The following is a 24,771-nucleotide window of genomic DNA, read 5'->3' on the forward strand; positions in this document are numbered from 1 at the left end:
TGCATTGTAGTTTGATAATTTGATGTATTTATGTCTTCACAGCTTTTTCTTCTCCGTTGTTCAACCACTTCTTTTTAACATACTCATGTCTTTTATTGGGAAACATTTATTGAGCTCCCGTTAAGTCTGAAGCCTGGGCTAGGCATGGGGAGGGAAGGAATAACAGAAGGCAAATCCTTGCAGTCAGCGAGCTGGCCGTCTAGTCACTTGCCTGGGAATGTCAGCGGTGGCATTTGATGCTCTCAAAGCATCCGTTATTATCAGAGGGGGATAATGTCATAAGCCAAGGGCTGCTTTTCCAGAATGCATCCATGAGAACATTCTCACAGTCTCATGTTTCATGAGAGGCTTGTCTGTGAATTTACATCTTCAATTAAATGTGAATTGTTCTTTAGAAACATTTTTTCTTGAGTTTTAATTCACTTGGACTCTGCTCAACCCAGAGGATGCCTGCATCCTTCTATAGTAGAGAAGGTATCACACCTGGTGGTCACTTAACTGCTATGAACAGCCCTCCCTGACAGGCCAGTTGTGGCTTTGTGTCAGTCAAGTCCAGAAGTAGGACTTGAACAGTCTCACTGGAGAAAAGTGCATTTGTGACCTCACAGCTGACCTGGGAGTGACCCTTCGGAGTTCCAGTCCCACCCCCAGAAATACCTGTGCACTTGTGGGGTCACCCTCGTCCTGGGAGCTCAGCTGTTGAAAGTGCAAAATGTCTGAAAGGATGGACGGGTTTCTCCCGTGGTTCCCACTCTTGTCTTTAAAAGCTTCTCTATTTGACAGGAGAGAGGCCCAGAGACTCTTCTGTAAACCATAGTCTCTTTCTTTGTTGTCTTCTCAGGAGGCTTTTCTCTCAGACTCACAGCGTCCTTTGGAGGATGAGGTTGGGTGTCTGTAGTCACCTAGCGGGATGAATGCAGATCAGACCCACTTTATAATCGACATACGTTTCTGTGTAAGCTCCAAGCGAGGCTGTGGGGCCATGTTCCATATTTCTCTAGAAAGAAAAAGAGATTCTGGACAAAACGGTTGTAGATCTTCTCCAAGAGTTTGTTACATCAGAGTGGTTAAAAAAGGAAGGTCTTCCAACCAGGTGCCTGTTTATTTGGTTTAGTTCTGGGTCTTCCTAACGTAATAAAAACAGAGAATTCTTCGTTAAGAGTTATCAGGAAGCTCTAGGATTTTTTAAAAAACTATAGTTGATTTACAGTATCATATTACTTTTCAGTTATACAGCATCAGTTCAGTTCAGTTTGCTTAGTCATGTCCAACTCCTTGCGACCCCATGAATCGCAGCATGCCAGGCCTCCCTGTCCATCACCAACTCCCAGAGTTCACTCAGGCTCACGTCCATCGAGTCAGTGATGCCATCCAGCCATCTCATCCTCTGTCGTCCCCTTCTCCTCCTGCCCCCAATCCCTCCCAGCATCAGAGTCTTTTCCAATGAGTCAACTCTTCACATGAGGTGGCCAAAGTATTGGAGTTTCAGCTTTAGCATCAGTCCTTCTAGTGAACACCCAGGACTGATCTCCTTTAGGATGGACTGGTTGGATCTCCTTGCAGTCCAAGGGACTCTCAAGAGTCTTCTCCAACACCACAGTTCAAAAGCATCAATTCTTCGGTGCCCAACTTTCTTCACAGTCCAACTCTCACATCCATACATGACCACAGGAAAAACCATAGCCTTGACTAGATGGACCTTTGTTGACAAAGTAATGTCTCTGCTTTTCAATATGCTATCTAGGTTGGTCATAACTTTCCTTGCAAGGAATAAGCGTCTTTTAATTTCATGGCTGCAGTCACCATCTGCAGTGATTTTGGAGCCCCCCAAAATAAAGTCTGACACTATTTCCACTGTTTCCCCATCTATTTCCCATGAAGTGATGGGACCAGATGCCATGATTTTCGTTTTCTGAATGTTGAGCTTTAAGCCAACTTTTTCACTCTCCTCTTTCACTTTCATCAAGAGGCTTTTTAGTTCCTCTTCACTTTCTGCCATAAGGGTGGTGTCATCTGCATATCTGAGGTTATTGATATTTCTCCCAGCAATCTTGATTCCAGCTTGTGCTTCTTCCAGCCCAGCGTTTCTCATGATGTACTCTGCATATAAGTTAAATAAGCAGGGTGACAATATACAGCCTTGACGTACTCCTTTTCCTATTTGGAACCAGTCTGTTGTTCCATGTCCAGTTCTAACTGTTGCTTCCTGACCTGCATAGTGATTCAATATTTAATAACTTATGCTCCTTTTAATATTAGTACAAAATAATGGCTGTATTTCCCTGCGCTGTACAATATATCTGTGTTGCTCATCTCTTTTATAAAGCTCTATAGTTTTTTCTTTTCTTTTCATTATTGGAGAAGAAAATTAAAATCTTATATTCTGATTTTGAGCATCTGAATTTTCATGTTTATTGTGTATGTCAGTAATAAAAATTAGTGATAATTTGTTCCCATTGTCTTTTAAAGTGTAAATTTTAAAAGTAGTGGAGTTGAGTCCTATTAAATTATATTTTTCTTAAGACTGAATTAGAGAAATAAAATCCTAGTCTTCTTGGTGGAGGCCCATAGTCCATCTGTCTGCTCTGCCTTATTTTGTTGCCTCTGGCAAGGAGCAGAGTTATTATTTGGGTTCTGTCTAAAATCTGTAGTTTGACATTCATGTCCTTGTGGTCACTCAGCTTTTCTTTTTCCATAAACTAAAGGAAAGCAAACGACCTGTAAAAAGTTAGAGTTGTGTCTTCATCATGAAAACCCCATTAATTAGCAGCATGGGGTCATTATGTTGGCTGGACTTGACGATGGTGGTGTATTTTCCTCTTTAGAGAAATGATCAAACAAAATCTTTTCTTAGTAAGAGCTCGTATTTTGTTTTAAGCCTTTGCGAGGGTGTCCCCCAAAACATCCACAAGTTTGGTGATTTGCCAGAAGGGCTTGCAGCATGAACGCATGACCGCACTTCCCCCGGGGGCGGGCTACAGTGACTCCGTGAGGGCTGTGTGGTCTTCTGTGCTGTCCAGGAAAGATAGCCAGGCTCCCCCCGCCGAACAACAAACACTGCAGCTGCATGCAGAGCCTTCTGCCCACAGAAGCCCACTGGAGTCGGAATTTGGGGTTTTATCGTGGGGATGGTCAGGAAGACCTTCTCTGCCTAGCAACCCCACTGAAATTCCAGCCTCCCAGAAAGCAAGCAGATGTTCACCATAAATCACATTGTTTGTGCAAACAGCCTGGACACCAAACCACCTTATCAGTTAGGAGACGCTGCCCACTGGTATAGGGAGCCTCGTACAGTCCTGGGTTCCCGGACACCAGCCAAGGGCCAACCGTGCAGGCAGGCCTCCTCCCGAGGACAGCAGCTGTGGGCCTGCTGTGTGAGCGCTTCCCCGCACCGGCTTGCATTTCGTTCTTGTAAACGGTCTGCAGCAATACGCCGAGCTCTGCGATACAATGATGGGCAAAGCCACGTGATCGTTCCTCTGAACTGTCATCGGGATTGGAGTTGGCCTTTGACAGAGGTACCTGGAGCCAAAGACGAGAAGCTGCGAGGGTTCTCCGCGTAACAGACTTCTATTTTTAGAAGTCTCGTGAGCCTAATATTTTAAAACTGCAGTTCGCTCTTCATCAGGGTTCCGTTTTGCAGATGCAGGCTTCTGAAGTGCTCGGGGTTGGGCGTCGGTACAGTTTAAATCGGTTTTATTGCCGGTAGTTTTATCCGTATTCCTGAAGGATCGCACCTGTGGGTGAATGTTCTGGGAATAGCTCTTGCCTCTCTGATACTTCGTTACTGAAGCTTGCGGACTAAATTTCCCGGGACACAGAGTTGGAACGTAAGGAAGAGCTTCACAGAGTGCTTTCAGTGTAGCTTAAGAGCCAGTTAGGCAATTAAGACAACTTAGAAATTGTGTTTTCTTCTTTTTTAATTCTAAAAACTCAAGTGAAGGACACAGTTTTAGGTAGGTAAAGAAATAACAATGATGGCGTGATGAAGAAATGGGGGCAGGACACTGCCCGTTGCCTTCCTGTGGAAAGACGTGGAGGTGTGCCTTGCTCCTCTGCACAGATTCCCAAACCCTCCCCGAACAGGGAACCATCACCTCTGCTCTGTTACTCAGCGTAGTCTCACCTGGTGTCACTCAGACCGAGGCCTGGAGAAGAGGCACTGCAGCCAGCACTTGTGGGAGAGGGACGGAGCATCCTTCTTCCTGGGGGCATCCTCTGGAGTCACCCGCCAGCCCGGGACCTGAGTGAGCGAGTGAAAGCCACTCAGTCGTGTCCGACTCTTCGCGACCCCATGGGCTGTAGCCCTCCAGGCTCCTCTGTTCATGGGATTCTCCAGGCAAGAATACTAGAGTGGGTAGACTTCTCCAGGGGATCTTCCCAACTCAGGAATCGAACTGAGGTCTCCTGCATTGCAGGCGGATTCTTTACCAGCTGAGCCGCCAGGGAAGCCTGGGGCCTAAGAGTCAACAATCCCTTTTCTGTGAACGCCGTTTCCATCTTCTGTAAAATGGACGGTCTTTGCTTCTTGCTGTGGCTAAAGTGACCCAGCCCTGGTTGGACTGACAGTGTTTTCTTTGTAGGGAATTTAAATGGCCTTCCTTTGGATTAACTGGGCTTCACTTGTGGCTCAGCTGGTAAAGAATCCACCTGCAATTCGGGAGACCTGGGTTCGATCCCTGGGTTGGGAAGATCCCCTGGAGAAGGTAACAGCTACCCGCTCCAGTATTCTGGTCTGGAAAATTCCATGGACTATATAGTCTACGGGGTCGTAAAAAGTCCGACACGACTGAGCAACTTTCACTTTCACTTTGAGAGGCTTTGGTGAATGATTACTCTGTGTGTGTGTCTGGGTATATCTCTGCATGTGTGTGTCCGTGTGTGTGTCTGTGTGTCCACAGAGTGTGTGGGTCCTTGTGCCTAGTTTCTTCTTTCTTGCACACTTAAAATCCTTGTTGAAATCAAGTGATTCACAGAACAGCGCACTCGGTTCTTTGGCCTTTAAATACTCACTTTCCTTCCTTCCACCCAAAACTAGACAATCTCCTTGGATAGGAACTGTTTCCCATAATAACTCTACCCATGCCAGAGTTCTTCTTGTCTTGTTTCCGCTCCAGCGTTTGTTGATACCTGAAGACCTTTACTGTCAAGTGTGGGATTCCTGTGCAAACTGCCCAGAGTGGTATTTGACAGGAACACAAAAGGACCTCATCTATCCAGACACTCACTGTAGGGACTGGGGATATGGAAACATTCAGGAATTATTTTTTACTTTCTACTACAAAAATACATTTTTATGAAGATGATATGGAAAACCTGTAAGAGCTAAACTGAAAACAGAGAAAATTCTTTATTACCCTCCAGGTGGCTCAGTGGTAAAGAATTCAGCTGCCAATGCAGGAGACACAGGAGACGTGGGTCTGATCCCTGGGTTGGGAGGATCCCCTGGAGGAGGAAATGGCAGCTCACTCTAGTAGCCTTACTGGGAGAATGGCATGGATGGCGGAGCCTGGAGGGCTACAGTCCATGGGGTTGCAAACAGAGGGACTGAGCATGCCCACATACATCCAGAGGAAACACATGATTGTCCCATGTATGCTGATGCAGGCCTGACTGAGGGCGGAGGCCGCAATGAATAGGACAGAGCTGTTTCTTTCAAGGACCTGCAGTATGGGGAAGGGGTGGGGTGGACGGGCCGCCAGGCCAAGGTGAGGGGGACCGGGTCAAGCGACCCTATGGGGGGTGTTTAACGGGGGGTCGCACAAAGGTGCCTGGAGGCCTAAGCCGATGCTGACGGATGCACGGGAGTGAGTCACACAGAGGGGCTGGAGAGAGAGGAAGGCCTTCACAGGCAGAGGGAGCAGGATGGATGGAGCTCTCCAGGCGAGGAGAAAGCGTGAGGAATCATGATGTAAGCCCGTGTGGCTGCAGCATCACATCCAAAAGTGAGGGCTGAGAGCGGAAGTCTCTAGTGGAATGGTTCAAGCAGAGTTGCGTACAAGGCTGGGGCAGGAGCGAGCTTGAGACGCTGGACATGACACAGCCGGTCAGTATGGGGCCTCGGGGAGCCAAGGGCACAGGTGGGAAGACCTGCTCTAGAGCCCTGATCCCAGTATACAGCGAGCGCTGTAAACCCTGCCTTTTCCACCGACCTCACGGCCACCTCCAGCCTGCCCAGCTGGAAGGACAGCTTGGGTTTTTCTCCAAGCCTGTCCTGCTTCCCATCTCCATCAGCCTAAGAAATTAAACTGAAACCGCTAGGTGGCATCTCGGGGCGGGGTGGCTTTGAGGTCCTCCAGTCCTTTATGGCTCAGAGCAGAAAGAATTCAATGAGAGGCAAAGTCATAAATAAGGAATGATTTATTAGAATAGGACACTTGTAAGGCTTACAAGAGGGTGCCTCCCATAGAACGTAGTGGGCTACAGTTTTATAATCAGAGGAAAAGTGGGGATGGGGAGAGGACCACCTTCTTCCCCATTCTTGAGTAGACGCATCTGTCATCAGCTCCTTCTCCCTGTTGGGTAGGGGAATTTTGTCCCTGCATGGTCAAGCCAGGACTGTCATGACACTATGGAGAAATTATTTCATATCTCAGTACAGTGAGGGTGTTTCACTCTGAAATGTCACCTTTCCATAAATTACTGTTTTCTATGTGTACGGAGAGTATGCCCTGGGGGCTCATTAACCGACTGAGCTCACTGAACAGGATGTGGGTCTCATGCCACCATGGTTTTATCATTTGGGGGCATGTTTTGTTCTTCTGATCCATGGTTTTGTTGTTCAGCAAGCATGCTTGGTTTTGTGCTTAAGCAAACCTGCTTGCTTGAGTGATCATTAACTTACAGGGGTCTCCCATACTTTTTTCTATTTACATTCCCCAACTACGACTAACTCCCTGGAGGAGGCGGTGGCCACCCACTCCAGTATTCTTGCATGGAGAATCCCATGGACAGAGGAGCCTGGCAGGCTACAGTCCATAGAGTCACAAAGAGTCGGGCACGACTGAAGTGACTTAGCAAGCACGCACTGGGATTAACTATATAAAATCACCTACTTTGTCCCTTTTCTTTGTTCCTATCAAAACTATCCGGTGGCTCCCACAATCCGTAAGACTTCCTCCCATGTTCCCATCCAGCCGTCCAGTCTTCCAGTCCTGTGTCCAGTGGAGAGCTCAGGTTCCTCCCCTCTGCCCTGGTGGTTCCTCATCCTCATCCACACCACTATCTCATGATTGGATCACTGCCTTGACCTCTTGGTTGATTTCCCACCTTGCAAAATGTTCCTGTCTTTTTGCCCACTTCCTACTTGGACTATTTGTGTTTCTCACTCTTGAGTCTGAGAGTTCTTTATACGTTCTAGATACTAGTCCTTTGTTGGGAAGGCAATGGCACCCCACTCCAGTGCTCTTGCCTGGAAAATCCCATGGACGGAGGAGCCTGGTGGGCTGCAGTCCATGTGGTCGCTGGGAGTCAGGCACGACTGAGTGACTTCACTTTCACTTTTCACTTTCATGCATTGGAGAAGGAAATGGCAACCCACTCCAGTGTTCTTGCCTGGAGAATCCCAGGGATGGGGAGCCTGGTGGGCTGCCGTCCATGGGGTCTCACGGAGTCGGACACGACTGAAGCGACTTAGTAGCAGCAGCAGCAGCAGCAGTCCTTTGTTGGATATGTTTTGCATGTATTTCCCCACTCTGTAACCTACCTGTTCATCCTCTTGACAAAGTCTTGTGCAGAGCCAAAGTTTTAAAGTTTGATGCCATCCACTTTATTCATTTTTCCTTTTATGCATTATGCTTTTCATTGCCAGTGAAAGAACTCTCTGTCTAGTCCTTGATCCCAAAGATTTCGCCTGTGTTTCTTTCTCTCAAAATGCTATAGTTTAGTGGATTGAAGTGAAAGTCTCTCAGTCGTGTCCGACTTTTTGTGACCCCATGCAGTCTGTGGAATTCTCCCGGCGAGAATACTGGAGTGGGCAGCCTTCCACTTCTCCAGGGGATCTTCCAAACCCAGCGATTGAGCCCAGGTGTCCTGCTTTGCAGGCAGATTCTTTACCAGCTGAGCCACCAGGGAAGCTGTGTGATCCCTTTTGAGCTAATTTTTGGTCAACGTGTTTTGGGGAAGGTGGGGCTGTAGATGGTCAATTGCTGCAGCACCTTTGTTGAGAGGACTGTGTGTCCTGCACTGAATTACTTCTGCGCCTTCGAGAAACCCCCTCGGCCACGTCCACTGAGTCTGTTTCAACTTCTCTGTCTCATTTCACTGGTTTGTGTGTCTGTCCCCGTGCCGGTGTCACGGTCTTGATTACCGTAGTCGTGTAATAATTCCTGAAATGGGTAGACTGAGTCCTCTCAATTTATTCTTTTTCACATTGTTTTAGCTATTCTTGTTCCTCTGTGGCCTTATATGGTTAGAATAATCTTAGGTGTATGTATAAAACAATTCTGCTGAGATTTTTTATGGGAGTTGCAATAAATCTGTGTATCAGTTTGGGGAGACTGTATCTCTCGTATGTTGAGTCTTCGAATCTGTGTATATGTTTTCCAGTCCTTGCGTGCATTTACTTAGCTCTTTGAATTCTCTTATTAGCGTTTTGTAGTTTTCAGCAAATAGGTTGTATATATATTTTATTAGATTTATACCTAAGTATATCAGTTCTTTGAATCATTGTAAATGCTATTGTATTTTAAGTGTGTGTCCACTTGTTTGTGAATACAATTGATTTTTGCATTTTCTAGAGATGACAATCATGTCATCTGCAAATACGGACAATTTTATTTCTTCACTTCTAGTCTGGTCTGCCTTTTCTTGACTGTTGTACTAGCTAGAGTTTCCAGTACTAGACTCAGTAGAATTATGAAGGTGGACATCCATGCTTTGTTCCAGTTTAGTAGTTCACCATTAATACAATATTAGTTTCTGTAGATATTCTTTATCAACTTGATGAAGTTCTCTCTATTCTTAGTTTTATGAGAGTTTGTTTTTTTTTAAATCATGAATGGGTATTGAATTTTGTCAAATGTTTTTTTCATGAGGTGGTGTAATATCTGTTCGTAGCCTGTTAATATGATGTATTGCATCAGCTTAAATAAATGGGTTCAGTCTGCTATTTTTAGGTTGGAATCATGTTTAGTTTCTGAATTTCCAGACATTGAGCTGGAGTATTGTGTTTCCCTCAGTTATAAGAAACAAATTCTCACTTTTCAGTTGTTAATCTGGGGATATTAATCCTTGTTTAAATGATTGCAAATGTTTAAAATGTTAATATTATTAATGGACATTCAGTTGAACCAGTGATTTTGAGGTTGAATGTATATTTTTCTAAGCCTTCTAATCAGGAGAGTTCAGTTGCTTAATCACCCATTTCAAGAAGGTCTGTTTTCGGTTAATAATCAGTTTCTATCCCAGTTTTTACTGCTGTCATGGGAACAGAAGTTGTAAATTACTGAGTTATCTCAGATCCTTGAGTTTGGAAACATTTAAGGAGCAGCTTAGATGTCAAATCCTTCTTTGAGGTGCTGGGAAAGCATCCTGAAATATTTTTGCAGGCCTTTAGCTGGAAGACTTCAGTAATTTTTCCATAAAATTAAACATGGGAGAGAATGCTTGTTTTCTTACTTATTGTATGATCTAGTTTACTCATGGATAACAGGCATGGGACTTATAATTTGGAAATAGGCTTGACATTTTTTAATGTACTAGACACCTGTTTCTTTTCACATTCTTTCCCTCACCACAGATGGCTTTGAGCCTTTGCTATTCTCCTTTCTAAACTCTCTGTAACATGAGAGTTTCGAGTTATATTTTATTGGGGGCAAAGTGAGGACTATAGCCTGGGAGATAGCTCCTCAGATAGCTCTGAGAAACTGCTCCAAAGAGGTAGGGGTGGAATCAGTATATATGTGGTTTTGGTGAAGAGGGAATACATACAATCAAGCACATATTTTTTGCAGATTTCTGCCAGTCATGAGAAACAGTCATCACCAGAAGTGTTTCAGTGCTTTTCTAGATAGGAGGAGATACAAGAATCGGGCTCATAAAATCAGCTCCTGAGAAGATCTAGCTGAAGACCTATTCTGCCAGTTTTCCCAAAGCACAGAGTGCCTCATTCCTGGTCTTCACCCTGAACTCCTTCAGGACATGTCGAGGTCAGCTGCTGCAGCATGTGATCTAATCCTTGTAGAGGAACATGGCGAGGGCCAATTTGTAGCTGACAGCTCCTCTGCAAGCTTGCGGCCCTCACCTGTTTTAACCAGCATCTTATAGCCGAGTCGCCCCAGACATATTTCGGCAGCTTTCTGTGATCAGAAACTTCTTCTAGGAAGAAATATTGTGAAGTGCAGTGGATAGACACAAAATGTATTGTCATAGTCACCAAAACTGTTTGGATTGCCAACTCTCCACTTGACCCAAGGAGGAAAAAATATTGCTGCATGCAGCATTTGTCCTAATCAACAGCCTATTATTACTGTTTGATTTCTTTAGTCATTTTTTATGCCTCTAAAAATTAAACTGTCATTCCCTATGAGAAAGTTTGGTCACTTGGGGCTTTTCCATTTCTGATTCAGTTTTCTATTCCTTCTGCTGTGAGTTCTGCCAAGAAATAATTCTTTTTGGATTTCATTTAATCTTCCTGGCCCCTGGAGTAGCAGCCTCTGCAGGGTCGTGATCCATGTTTTCCTCCTGCTCACAGGCCACCATCTGCAGCAACTCAGTTGGCTGGCATTTGATTCCCCTGCAGTTCTTTTCTTTGTTATGTAACTGCTGTCCTATAGCTGAACATCGCACCCAACTCTGAGTTGGTATTATCAAGTATGGTTTTTTTCAGACTTTATTCTAATTTTCACACCTCACTGAATAGGATTTATTCCCATATTAAACTTACGTTAATTTAGACCTTTGGAAAAGAAGGGGGCCTTTCAGTGGCTCAGTGGTAAAGAATATACCAGCAATGCAGGAGACACAGGAGATCCGGGTTTGATCCCTGGGTCGGGAAGATCCCCTGGAGAAGGAAATGGCAAGCCACTCCAGTATTCTTGCCTGGAGAATCTCATGGACAGAGGAGCACGGTGGGCTACGGTCCATGGGGTGGCAAAGAGTCGGACATGACTGAATTGACTTAGCAGCAGCAGCAGGCTTTGTTGAGAGGGAGAAAAAAGAAGGAAACAACCCAGTAACAAAAAAAGATTCATGCTTTCTTATAATCCCAAGCTGACAGTTTCAGTGTAGAATTTACAGTAAACCAGAGTATTGATCTGGGACTTGCCATCGAACTGTTTTCCTGGGAACAAAAACGAGAACTCAGGCATCGGCAGGAAGCAGAGAGGTTCCGAGGGGCTGGCTCTTCCACTCCCTCCAAGAGAAGGGCAGGGGCTGCTGGAAACCTCGGGGCACCGCTTGCTGGAGGGGTGCACGCAGCATGTTCAGGGATGCAGGGGTGCTTGAGCTGAGTCAGCTACAGCCAGTGCACAGAACAGAGGGAATCCGAGGTCTGCTCCCTGAAGACGAGGCCCTGAGAGCAGACTGAATTTGGTTGCAAAAGACAGAGTTCTTTTTCTTCCAAAGAAGTCACTGTTGACATACAGTTTCACCTTGGCTACACTCGGGCTTCCCTGCTAGCTCAGTTGGTAAAGAATCCGCCTGCAATACAGGAGACCCCGGTTTTTTTCCTGGGTTGGGAAGATCCCTTGGAGAAGGGATAGGCTACCCACTCCAGTATTCTTGGGCTTCCCTGGTAGCTCAGCTGGTAAAGACTCTGCCTGCAATGCAGGAGACCTGGTTTCGATCCCTGGGTTGGGAAGATCCCCTGGAGAAGGGAAAGGCTGCCTACTCCAGTATTCTGGCCTGGAGAATTCCATGGACTGTACAGTCCAGGAGGTTGCAAAGGGTCAGACATGACTTACCGACTTTGACTTGGCTACATTCTCAGGATGTGAGATATTCAGGCCTACAGCCAGAAAACCTGGGGAGGCCATATTTTGGTTGATACTAAGGGGTCTGTTTTTACCCCTCCTGCTTTTGAACATCCTATCTTGATGTTTTTTAGAAGTTATATGTAAGCTTTGTTTTACATATATCTTAATTTTTTTTCCCTCAGTTAGATTGCATATTCCTTGAAGAAAAGGATCTTTAAAAAATTCTTCTGTACTCCCATTTCAAGGAGCATTCTAAATATATTTTTTCTTTGTTTTGTGTAGATGTGAATGAATATTCCGGCAGGCTGAGTCATTATTTTACATTCATCTAGAAAGCTTGTGATTTGGGTCTTTAAATTTTTCCCTCTCTCAAATAAAGATAGTAGATATGGGATCTGTTAGTAGCATGTCATAGGGATTAGGGAAGTAATCTAGTCTGTGATGACAGTGATCAAATTGATCATTGTCGTGTTTCTGTTGAATGGGAATGGCAGCTTCACCAAGTGGCCACTGGCTGTAGTTCTTAGAGCCCAGAGTGCAGCCCAAGTTCTGGGTTTGACCTTGAGCCCCGCTGACCTCTGTAGTGAAGGAGCTGCTGTGGGGAGAGGCAGAGGTGTGGCTGCAGCCTTGGTCATCCTGGCGGGGATGTGGGGTGCTCCGTGGAGATTCCCCCAAGGGAAGCACTGTGCTGAACAGAACTCCGTGGCTTGTTCTGGGAGGCTCTTCTTGTCACCAACCTCGTTCTCATTAGAGTGTCTGTGTGGAGAGGTCTGAAGTCCTGGAACTTTGTGGACAGTTGCTTTTCTCTGCTTGGTTTTTAGGCTTCCCCGGTGGCTCAGCTGGTACAGAATCTGCCTGCAGTGCGGGAGACCTGGGTTTGATCCCTGGATTGGGACGATCCCCTGGAGAAGGGAAACACTACCCAGTCTTTTTGGAAGCAAGAGTTTAGCCTCTGGATTATGATAACTTCTATTTTTGTTCAGTCGCTCAGTCATGTCCAACTCTTTGTGACCCCATGGACTGCAGCACGCCACACTTCCCTGTCTTTCACCATCTCCTGGAGCTTGCTCAAACTCATGTCCATCGAGTCGGTGATGCCATCTAACCATCTCATCCTCTGTTGTCCCCTTCTCCTGCCTTCAATCTTTCTCAGCATCAGGGTCTTTTCCAATGAGTCGGCTCTTCGATTCAGGTGGCCAAGGTATTGGAGCTTCAGCATCAGTAACATTTATATATTGTGGTTATAATTTTCAAGTATAGAAACTGAACTATAAATACAAAGTCTGTTACTTACCTATGTTAATGAAGGAAAGAGTTGCAGTACAGTCTTTCTGGGCGCTCCTATTTTCGATACTTACTAGTCAGTAGTGGAGAAGGCAATGGCACCCCACTCCAGTACTCTTGCCTGGAAAATCCCATGGACGGAGGAGCCTGATAGGCTGAAGTCCATGGGGTCACTATGAGTCAGACACGACTTAGCGACTTCATTTTCACTTTTCACTTTCATACATTGGAGAAGGAAATGGCAACCCACTCCAGTGTTCTTGCCTGGAGAATCCCAGGGACGGGGGAGTCTGGTGGGCTGCTGTCTATGGGGTCGCACAGAGTCGGACACGACTGAAGCAATCGGACACGACTGAAGCAACTTAGCAGCAGCAACAGCAGCAGTGGGGAAGGGCTTCCCTAGGGGCTTAGACAGTAAGGCGTCTGTCTGCAATGCAGGAGACCGGGGTTCGATCCCTGGGTTAAGAAGCATCCCCTGGAAAAGGAAATGGCAGCCCACTCCAGTATTCTTGCCTGGAAAAGCCCATGGATCGCGGAGCCTGCTAGGCTACTGTCCATGGGGTCTCAAAGAGTCAAACACAACTGAGCGACTTCACTTTCGCTTTCTTTCAGTGGGGAAGGGGTGTGTGCGGTGATGATCAGTTGAATGTTACTCAGAAGCCAGATGCTAGGGTCAGAGGAAGCAGCAGGAGGCAGGGGGTCTTTTTTATTTGGCTCCCACTTCCCAGTCTTGAGTGAAGGTCTGCAGGTCTCATCCGCCATATGACATCACGGGCTGCCCTGCATCACGCACCTTTCCCGCTCCCTTCTCCTTTGCAGCTAAATTAGAATACATTTTCTCTCCTTATTGTCTCCATCTCCTTCCTGCTCTGTAATCTGCTCTAACCCACCTTTCACACCCATCAACCTACTAGGCGAACCTTTGCTGAATAACCGTGACCTCCTTTTTTTAGTTCTTTTAGCTTGACAGCTCAGCAGCAGCTGACATTATTTTGCCTCCTTCTTCTTAAAAGTATATTGTTAAAAATTTCAGACTTAAATATTTTATTAAGAATATGACAGCCCCATATACTCACCACCCACCTTGCGTGCGTGCATGCGTGCTAAGTCGCTTCAGTCACGTCTGACTCTGTGTGAACCCGTGGACTGTAGCCCACCAGGCTCCTCTGTCCATGGGATTCTCCAGGCAAGAATACTGGAGTGGGCTGCCATTTCCTCCTCCAGGGGATCGTCCCGACCCAGGGATGGAACCCGTGTCACCAGCGTCTCCTGCATTGACAGGCGGGTTCTTTACCGCTAGCGCCATCTGGGAAGCTCCAACTCTAAGAAACTGAATCTTGACAATAACCCTTGATTCCTTATAGGGTTCCCAGGCTCTCTACCCTGAGGGGTAACTGCTGTCCTGACTGGTGTCTGTGGGGCCCTAGGGCTCAGTTTATTTGTCTTCCTCACCTAAGTTCCATCAGTTTCTCCAGACACAGACAGGAAGGCATCCTTGGTCATTCTGTGTCTTTTTTAAAAAAAATTAATTTATCTATTTTAACTGGAGGCTAATTGCTTTACAATATTGTAGTGGTTTTTGCCATGCATTGACATGAATCAGCCATGGGTGTACATGTGTCCCCCCATCCCGAACCCCCCTCCCACCCCCTCCCATCCCATCCGTCTGGGCTGTCCCAGTGCACCAGCTTTGAGTGCCCTGCTTCAGGTCATCTGTGCCTTCTGTTTGTTGCGATGAAGACATGCTGGGGAGAAGCCAGGCTGTGTCAGTAAGAGGCTGTCAGAACCTTGTATGTGGATTTGGGTTTTGGTTGGATGACCTGCAGGCGGGTCTGAGGGGGGCGGGGCAGGTTGGTCCAGATCCGATGCTGTCCGAAAGTGGAGGTTGTTCCTCTGATGAGGCACCTCAGTAAGTCTTACCTGTTGGGGCGGTGGCTCAAGTGAGGAAATGGGAAAGAAGTAGCCATCCGTCATTTTGGCCAAGAAAGGAGGTGTTTGGTATTTCATGGGTGACTCTTTGATTTTTTCTGTGATCAGACAGAATTAGGAAGTGGCCTTATTTTTTCCTTATCCTGATCTCAGAGCCATCTTGTGGCGACTGGTATTCTTGAGATGATTTATGTCCAGTACGAGCGTACATGGCCTTGCTGGGGGCCTGGGGCAGGGGGCAGCTTCTGAATGTCAGGAGTTGCTTTCTTTTTTCTTTTTCTCGGTTCTGAACAAGCGGAGAAACTGCATTCAGGCAGATGGAGACTGCGAGATCAACTGTGGTTACAAGGTTAGTTTGCAGGACATGCCATTATGTGGCAGAAATGGCTGCTCTGATACTGAACCTCAGACAGGCAGACCCCCACTGACTCGTGGACGGCAGGGGAGATTCGAGGGGCCAGGGCCCCAGTCTCCAATGGTAACAGAGCCGTGGACTCGGAACCCCTGGGAGTCCCTTCCCGGCTCCCCCACAGGCCTCGGTCTGTCTCCTGGCCGTTCTGCACTGGTTCCCACACTGGTTCGGGGACCAGGTTTTCTTGCTGCTCTGTTCTCTCCCCATATTATCCTCTTCATCCTCAGGGTGTGATGACGTCTGTACACTGATGGCCTCGACGCTGTGCTGTCTCCAGGCTAGACTTCCTCTTATTCCCCGTCTCCCCCTGGAAGTTCAACCTAACATGTCCAAGGCCACATTCATACTCCCCTCTCTAAACTCCACCTTCCCAGGTTCTGCTCAGGGGCCTGCTCCAGACACCCCGACAGCCTGCACAGCCCATGTGCACCGTGATACTTCCCGCCCCCAGCCCTGCCGTGGGGCTGTTTCCTGCGAAACACTCTTTCATCCTTTCTCTGCCTTGCTAAGCACCCCCTTAGAGCCCTGGCTCAGGCTTCACTTCAGGCAGAAAGCCTTTTCTGAGCCTTCCAGGCCGGGCTGGCTGTCCCTGTCTGTGTCAGCCCCTTCTTGCCTTGCTTCTCTAGCCCAGAAAAAAGCTCATGGTTTATCTGTTCATGTGTCTGCCTCCTGTGGGAACTCTAGCTTATTCATCTTTATGTCTTGAGATGTATCTGTACATCTATCAGTTCAGTTCAGTTCAGTTGATCAGTCGTGTCCGACTCTTTGTGACCCCATGAATCGCAGCACGCCAGGCCTCCCTGTCCATCACCAACTCCCGGAGTTCACTCAGACTCACGTCCATAGAGTCTGTGATGCCATCCAGCCATATCATCCTCTGTCGTCCCCTTTTCCTCCTGCCCCCAATCCCTCTCAGCATCACAGTCTTTTCCAATGAGTCAACTCTTCCAATGAGGTGGCTAAAGTACTGGAGTTCCAGCTTTAGCATCATTCTTTCCAAAGAACATCCAGGGCTGATCTCCTTTAGAATGGACTGGTTGGATCTCCTTGCAATCCAAGGGACTCTCAAGAGTCTTCTCCAACACCACAGTTCAAAAGCATCAATTCTTCAGCACTCAGCTTTCTTCACAGTCCAACTCTCACATCCATACATGACCACAGGAAAAACCATAGCCTTGACTAGACGGACCTTTGTTGACAAAGTAATGTCTCTGCTTTTGAATATGCTATCTAGGTTGGTCATAACTTCCCTTCCAAGGAGTAAGTATCTTTTAATTTCATGGCTGCAATCACCATCTGCAGTGATTTTGGAGCCCAGAAAAATAAAGTCTGACACTGTTTCCACTGTTTCCCCATCTATTTCCCATGAAGTGATGGGACCAGATGCCATGTTCTTCGTTTTCTGAATGTTGAGTTTTAAGCCAACTTTTTCACTCTCCTCTTTGTACTTAATGTATATGCACTTCCACTTATTTCTAAGTGCAGACATGTAGATACAGGTCTGTGTGATACAGGTAGCTGATGTCTTGAACTTGGCTTGCCATACGTAATTCGTTATTCATTAGGTGCAGTACATGCTTGTTAAACAGCTTGTTGTCTAAAGATTCCGTTAGCATCTTGTCCAGTCCTGGAATGACCAGAGCTTTGCTAATTTTAGTATGAGAAGAATGAGCCAAGTATTTTTTATTTGGGGGTACTTTACTCAGGATATAATTTAGAAAAGTAGGATCTAGATTGACGTTTGTCAAGTACACAGTTTCCCCCCCCATTAAATCGCATGATATTTTTGAGAATGCTGTATTTTCATTTGTAATTGACTGCTGTTGGGTGATGCCTCCTAAGAGTGTAAGTAATCTCTTTATCAGTCAAAGAAGCATTTTTCTTTTTATCTGTACGTCTTAAATGAATCTATAAGTTCAGAGTTAAGGGTCCTTAAACAACGACTCTTCTACCCTCCGAGTTAAGGGAGCGCATGCTTCTGGGTAGAACCTGGGTCCAGCCCCTAAGTCCGTGTTCTCTTCTGTCAACCTGGTTGGATTTCAGAGACGGGTTGCGGGTGGGATTGGACAGGGGGCAGCTCTATGGGCCTGGACAGCAGTCCCTCCGCAGGCAGCAGAGCAGAGCTGCCACAGCCTCCCCCATCACGGGGGTCTGACCGGGCACTCAGGCTGTGGGCCGGCCGCTCCGGGTTGGCAGCTTGTCCCCAGTCACCGACGACGACCTCCTGAGCAAGGTCTCCAGTAGTCTGGGCTCACTCACCCCTGTTGATCAAGTCCACACACCGAGCCGTCCCTCCAGCTGTCTGTCTGTCTGTCTCTGGGGGAGGGGAGGCCTCTCTGAGCACACCTGGTGCCAGGTGAGGAATGGGCAGTGTTGTGGGAGTGGTGGGGAGCAGGATTAGAGAGGAGCTGGGGGCCAGAAGCGGGTGCCAGCCATCTGAGAACAGACTTGGCCTTGAGCTTGCTGTGGAAACCAGAATGTGTTTTCCTCAATTATCACCTCCTAACGCACTGTTCTCGGCATTGTTCCTTTGACATTTCTGCAAGTTCTTTGTGTCAGTCACAGTGAAGATAAAAGCAGCGATGATCCCACCCATTGCGAGTGTTTCGGTTTTGTACCCTGCAAAGCATCTCCACATTTGTTTAAAGAAAACTGACATTATTTTTTCATGAGCTCTGCAGCTGGGATTGTGTGCCCTTGAGGGAGACCTTGACCTCGCAAATGAATGAGATGAAGAATAGGAAGCTTCTGTGCTGAAGTAGGCGAGGGGACGGGGCGGGGGGCGCTCCCTTTTCTGAATTACTAGAGAGAAAGACCAGTAGATTATATGTGCTGCTAAGGCCTGAAGGTGTGGTCTGGTTTGTGCTTTGCCCTGTCTCTGGATTCCCTGGTGGCTGCTCAGGGCCGGGTGGGGGTGGGATGGCCCCGCTTCATTCTTTTCAGCATCTCTCGTCTGACGCCGAAGCTGAGGTTGGGGAATATTTGACAGAGGTGCCCTTCATTTTGTTATGTTTCTGCTTATGTCAGTCCTATCCAGGAGCCAGAAACTTGGAAATAAATATCAGCCAAAGGTAGGTAAGCCATGGGGTCAGCTCTGCAGCCAAGGAAGCTCCTTAAACATGTCACCTCATTATAGGCTTTTAATAGAGATGAAGCAACACTCATTAAACGTGGAGCTAATCTCAGACTCACTTCTCCACAGGATAATTGCCTTTGAATCAATCTTGAGACCCATTAGCTTGGTTTAAGAAAAAAAAAATTCAACTCTTTTTTTTTTTTATACGTGGAAGGAGTTAAAGAAAAAATACACACTGTCGCATTTAAAATGGATAACCAACAAGGACCTGCTGTATAGCACGGGGAACTCTGCTCAGTGGCAGCCTGGATGGAGGGGAGTCTGGGGGACAGTAGGGACACGTATATTATGGGTGGCTGAGGCCCTTTGCTGTTCACCTGAAACTCTCACGCCATTGTTAATTGTCTAGACTCCAGTATAAAATAAAAAGTTTAAAAATAAGTAAGGACTGTGACAAGGTCATGGAGTTTTCACCTTGTCTGGAGCACGTGAAAGAAAGAGGTTTGAACACCCAGAGGCACACTCAGACCACACAGTCCAGGAAGGGGAGGGGTAAATCGGGAGTTTGGGATGAACACGCACACCGCTGTACATAGGAAGTAATCGTCAGGAACCTACTGTATCGCACAGGAACTCTATTCAATATCTTGTGATAACCTGTAATAGAAAAGTATCTGAAAAAAAAAAATCTAGAAAAAACTAGACACTGTCAATGGAGTATCTTTAGAATTCTTTATCTTTTCCCCTTTTAAAAATTAAAACAATGGGCGTCCTTACTAGTGGAGCTGGAGTGGGAGCGGAACGTTGACCACATCCCCTGGCAGCCGGTGGGGCCCTCAGTGCGCCCCTCCTCTGACCCTGTGATCGTCCGAACGGTCTCACTCGATACGTACTCAGTGACTGGGTGGATAAAGTTCATGTTAATCGTGACATCGCTGCTGAATGTCAGGAGCTATTTTCTGCTCCCTTGTTACTATGGAGGAAATGGTTGTCATGAGGGTCCCACCTGCCACCTTCTGGTGGGACCAGGTGGGTGGTCTCAGAGCTCCATGTGCATAACCAGAAGGTTTTATTGTTGTTTAAAAAAAATTTTTTTTAAACCCCAGGCGTAGCTGTAGTACCAGCAGCTAGAACTAGAATGCTGCTGTATCAAATCGTGTCTTTTCAAGCTACTGGAAAATTGCCTTTAGAAATACCCTAGGAGGATCAGAGATTTCTCTCAAAAAAACGGTACCAGCTGGCGTTTGACCTGGTGGGTCCCACTTTGGTTGAGTTGTGCCTGTGGTCCAAGTGGGCAGTCTGCTGGTCAGGCAGTCTGCTTCCTGCTTGGCTGGGAGGTATACTCCCCAATACCCGAGTGATGTCCAGGATGTGTGAAGACCTCCTGCCCTGTGCTGTCCTGATGCCAGGGTGCCATGCTGAGTCTTTACATGCAGTGACCTTTCAAAGCCCCCTGGGAACCTGCCTGGGGTCCCCACCTCTCTGTTTAAATGCAGTTCGGGGAAAACTTTTCAGATACACTACAATTTTCTTCTCTTTTAAAAAATAAACCAGACTTTGGGGGATGACGAGGATGTGAAGGAGCTACTTTGATATGCAGTGTGGGCTTTCCTGGTGGCTCAGATGGTAAAGAATCTGCCTGCAATGCTGGAGATGCAGGTTCCATCCCTGGGTCAGAAAGATCTCCTGGAGGAGGAAATGGCAACCCACTGCAGTATTCTGGCCTGGAGAATCCCACGGACAGAGGAGCCTGGCGGGCTACAGTCCATGGGGTCACAAAGAGTCAGACACGACCGAGTGACTGACACCTTGACACACTTCAGGGTGCAGGATAGAGGCAGGGACCGGGCATCCCAAGTCCAGGCGTCTGCTTCTGACTGTGCTTTATGCTGACCCCATCACTTTGTCTCAACAGCAGCTGTTTCTTCCAGGCTCACCTTTCTGGTTGGTGAAACGATGGCTGTGCCAGACTGATCCCCCTCCAACCCCACGGCCCCCACGTCAGCAACCGGGCGTGTCCAGAACGAGACCCCTCTTTCTGCTGATCTCCCCATGAGCCTGTCCTTTCCCAGAGCTCCACCCGGCACCCTCCTCCTCCGTGGATGCTCCCTCTCCCGTGTCAGGCCGGTCTCCAGTCCAGGTCCTGGAGATGGAACCCAACGGACCTTTCTAGAACCTCCATCCCCCACACTGAGTGCTGCTGGCTCCACTTGCCTTACTCCACCCCTCAGAGGCGCACTGACCTCAGGCCCATCTGCCCAGTGCCGATCGCCTTTCTCCAGGGCCTCTCAGCACTGTCCGTTTGCTGAAATTCAGTTCAGCTCACAATGACTCCTGTTTAAGAAAGGTAGCCGGCTGGCTGACCACTGCCTGTAGGCTATAGTGCAGATGCCCTATGGCGACAGAAGGCTTGTCTCCACACAGACCCCTCTTACGACACCATAGACAATGTGGCTCAAACAGCACGTGTTTAATTCTCACAGCTCTGGAGGCTGGAAGTCTGAGGTCAGGGTGCCAGCCCGGCCATTTCCTTGTATTCCGGTCCCCTGATGCACCAGCCTTGCTCCCTGGCCAGGTTCTATGCTTTCCCTCTACAGGGCCCAGGCCTCTTAAAAGCACATAGTACAGGGTAGAGAAGGGCTCCCCTGGTGGCTCAGTGGTAAAGAATCCGCTTGCCAGTGCAGAAGACGTGGGTTGGATCCCTGGGTCAGGAAGATTGTCCTGGGAAGGAAACAGCAACTCACTCCAGTATTCTTGCCTGGAAAATCCCATGGACCCAGAAACCTGGCGGGCTGCAGTCCATGGGGTCACAGAAGAGTTGGACATGACTTAGTGACAACAACAGCAAGTGGCAGAGAAGCCACAGGGCCCAGTGATGGAGAGACAGACAGTAGGGCCATGCTGCCTGGGCTGGAAACCCACTTCTACCCTTTCGTTGCTGGGTGACCTGAGCCAGTGACTAACCTCTGCCTCAGTGACCTTACCTGCAAAATGGGTATGATGTTAATAGAACCTACCTCATCGGAGACATCAGAGAAGCAGGAGGAAGAGGCAAGTAGAGTGGGGTCCTAGACAGGAAAGTTTCCAGGAGGGCCAGGGGATATTTTAAGAATGAAGCAGAGGGATGTTAGGGGAATATTAAGAAGTATTAAACTGAATAACAAACTTGGATTAAATAAGCACCCTGTGTCATTTATCTCGTGTATAAATAGGACAGTTTTCATTGCCAGTAACTTTCTTTCTAGGAGTGATATCTGGAAATGCTTTTAGCTAGTCCCCTAGTGATCAGTTGGCCACCTCAGCAGAAATAGTGGAGGCAGGAGAGGCTTGGTGTCCGGGTTCAAGCCAAGGGATGCCGGGGCATACCAGCGGAGGGGCTTATGGTATGGTGGGCCGCAGCTGGACTTTAAATATGGTCTGTGATCAACCCGAGGTTTTATTTTTGTGAAAATAATGCTACATCTTTCATTTATACGATATTGGACTAATAGTATATTTTTCAGCATTGCTGGTTCTTTTCTGCACTCATACTCTGCTGACCTGGCTCCATGGGATTTCTAACTCCTGTGCAGGCCTTGCTGTCTCAGTCCTGTTCGGTAAGGACCGCTTTGTGGAAGCACGGCCCCGTGTGTGTGCTGGTGCCTACTTCTTGGTGGGAAAGGACCAGGTCGGAGGACCGAGCTGAGTCAGGTGGTCATTTTGTCTTGACTCAGGACAGTGGTTGACTCCTAGGCTTCACACAAGCCAGCAAAATGTGTTGCTGGCCTCCACAGGGTGGGTCCCAGCACTTTTGATTCAGGATGTGTCTGGGGGTCGGTTGCTCCTCTGGGGCCGTGGCAGGGTTGGGGAGCGGCTGTGCTCACCCGCTTCTTTCCGGAGACCTGGGGCAGCCACACTCACACATCACACGGCTGGTGCCGGAAAATGAGTGTCAACCCTGGCGGGGGGCGGCTTGCGTAGCCACGGGGTGTCAACAGGGTGTCCACGGGGCCAGGAGAGAGCCGTGGGTCGCCACTGTTTGCCCTAATGTGGGGTCTCCCCCAGGGGAGCCCAGGGTGGGGAGGGGAGAGGCCCTGGGCACCCCTCCCCGCTTCTCCCCCTCCAGACCCAAGCTCTGCTGTCTCGCGCTCTCAGCAGCTGGTGTCTGGTTCCGCTTCGCCTTGGCGGCTGTTGGTGCTCTTTGGAGAGCTTTCCCTGGCGCACATGTTCGCTGCCTGCCTACACTTCCCTGTGGCCCTGCTCGTGGGCATCGCCTCCCCTTTGCCACCATGGTCTGATTCTGTAAGTGTGCTCACTCTGTCTGTGCTCTGGGGTGTCGTGCTGATGGGCGTCGACGCCCTTGGGGGTGTGGAGGCTCCCGGCCGTGTGGGAAAGTCTCAGATCTCCCCGAAGTCCGGTTTCCTACTCTCGAGATCGGGATCACCAACTCGCGTGAGGTTCACGGGAGACGGCAGATGATGCTTGAGGGGCAGTGATTCTTGGAATGTCCTTGAGGGAGCTGCTGGGCTGCCTGAAAGGCCATCAGGTCCCTGCCTGGGACTTGTCACCTGCTCGGTGGGTGTGCAGCCGCTCTGTGTCTGAAAGTGTTTTCAAGACGGGGCTGGGGTGCGGGGGAGGCATTTGGTGACGCTCGTTTCTCATCCTCTTCTTCTCCTCCCTCTTCCGATCTGCTAATCGGTGCACGAGAACTCAGCTTTCCCCCTCTCTTCTGCCCTCCCTGTAAGTGAGCCTGAGCGCCCGCCCCCATCCTCGGCCTTCACAGCTCAGGGAGGGTGACTCACGCCTCCCACCTCCCCGGGAGCTGGTGTTTACCACCCAGCGACTCCGCCCCGCATCTGCGTGGGGGCCCTGCTTGCCTGCCGCTCTTGGCTAGGAGGGCTTGGCACAGAGCCCTGCTCACTTTTAATTAGTCCTCTCCGTGTTGATTACCAGCACACCTTTCCCCGGAAGCTGGACTGTGTGACCTCGGGACGTGGTCTCCCCAGGGGTGCACTTCCCTGAGTCTCCAGTGATGTCACTTTCCAGGGTGGCTTCTGCCTGCACGGGAGCATAGGTGACGTGTGGTGATGGCCATTGCACGGGCAGCCCCTTCACCAGCCTCTGGAGGAAGGAAGGGAGAATTTGGTGTTTGGCAGAAGAGAGCTCGTAGTGAGTCCAGCCAGCATCTCGGTTAACTGACCAAGAGATGTCCTGTTTTTCTCCTTTCGAAGAAGAAATTCCCCTTGCCGGAGTGCATTTTAGTTGCGCTGTCTTAAACCTGATGCGTGGGGTAGGGCTCCTGGCATCTGCTCAGAGGCCTCTGGCTGTTGCAGGCTTGTTCTGTCCCCGGCCCCACTGGGGGGCCCCAGGCACGCCCGGGATCCCCGGTATTTCCAGGGACACTGTGAGTTTGCAGAGCTGCTAAGGGGATGCGGACATACAAACCACAGCTAAATGGGGAGACAAAACATGATGGAGAAAAATGACTGCTCTGTACCACGTCTGAGAGGCCAGGCAAGATCCACTGGGTGCTTAGAAGCAAGAAAAATTGGACAGGTTGGGTGCAGGAGGAGGGGCGGGTCGCAGCAAGCAGTTCGGGATTCCTGAGGGTAGTGAACGGCACAGCCTGGCGGGTACCAGCCCGGTTTGGCATCAAGACTGAGCCGGATTTGATGCGGGGCTTGGCTGCTGGCCGGTTCTGCACCGGGGGCTAGTGACCTCACTGCTGTCAGCCTCAGTGTCCTTATCGTTAATGAGATTGTTTTGAGGATTAAATGAGATAGTGTTTATAAACTGCTTAATCTGGGGTCTGGCCCAGAGCAGATGCTAAGTGGGTGTGATTGATTGTAAGCACTGGGAGGGGCTGGGAGCCAGGTTTCTCAGGCGGCCCCACCAGCCCCAGAGATCGGGCGGGACAGAGGGGCAGACAGAGACAGGACAGGTCTCTTTGGCAGCTGACTCAGCCCTGCTCTTATGCTTGGGGCATCTTCCTGCCAGGAAGAGCTTCTTCGTGGGCCGAGACCACGCAGCGTGAGCCCTGTGTTCTCGTGTGGAACCTTTCTCTCTTGTCACCTCCGCCTCCAGGTTCCACGGCCCCCACCTGTGCCGACTGACCCCCTTAGATGCTCCTGAAACAAGGGCAGAGGTGGCAAGGGGGATGGGAAGGAAGATCTACG

At 48.6% G+C, this 24,771-nt stretch overlaps 1 protein-coding gene across 2 annotated transcripts in view; it reads left to right on the top strand.

The window, feature by feature from the left end:
* The window catches only part of CSGALNACT1 (chondroitin sulfate N-acetylgalactosaminyltransferase 1), a 175,122-nt gene that overhangs the window by 60,033 nt on the left and 90,318 nt on the right, over nt 1-24,771 (top strand). The window contains exon 1 of one of the 2 annotated variants that reach the window (XM_024986276.2): nt 23,683-23,764. The gene's annotated coding sequence lies outside the window, so the exon portion shown is untranslated. 2 annotated transcript variants of the gene reach the window in all.

The sequence above is a fragment of the Bos taurus genome, chromosome 27, assembly GCF_002263795.3.
Source record: "Bos taurus isolate L1 Dominette 01449 registration number 42190680 breed Hereford chromosome 27, ARS-UCD2.0, whole genome shotgun sequence".
In the NCBI taxonomy this organism is placed as follows: Eukaryota; Metazoa; Chordata; class Mammalia; order Artiodactyla; family Bovidae; genus Bos; species Bos taurus.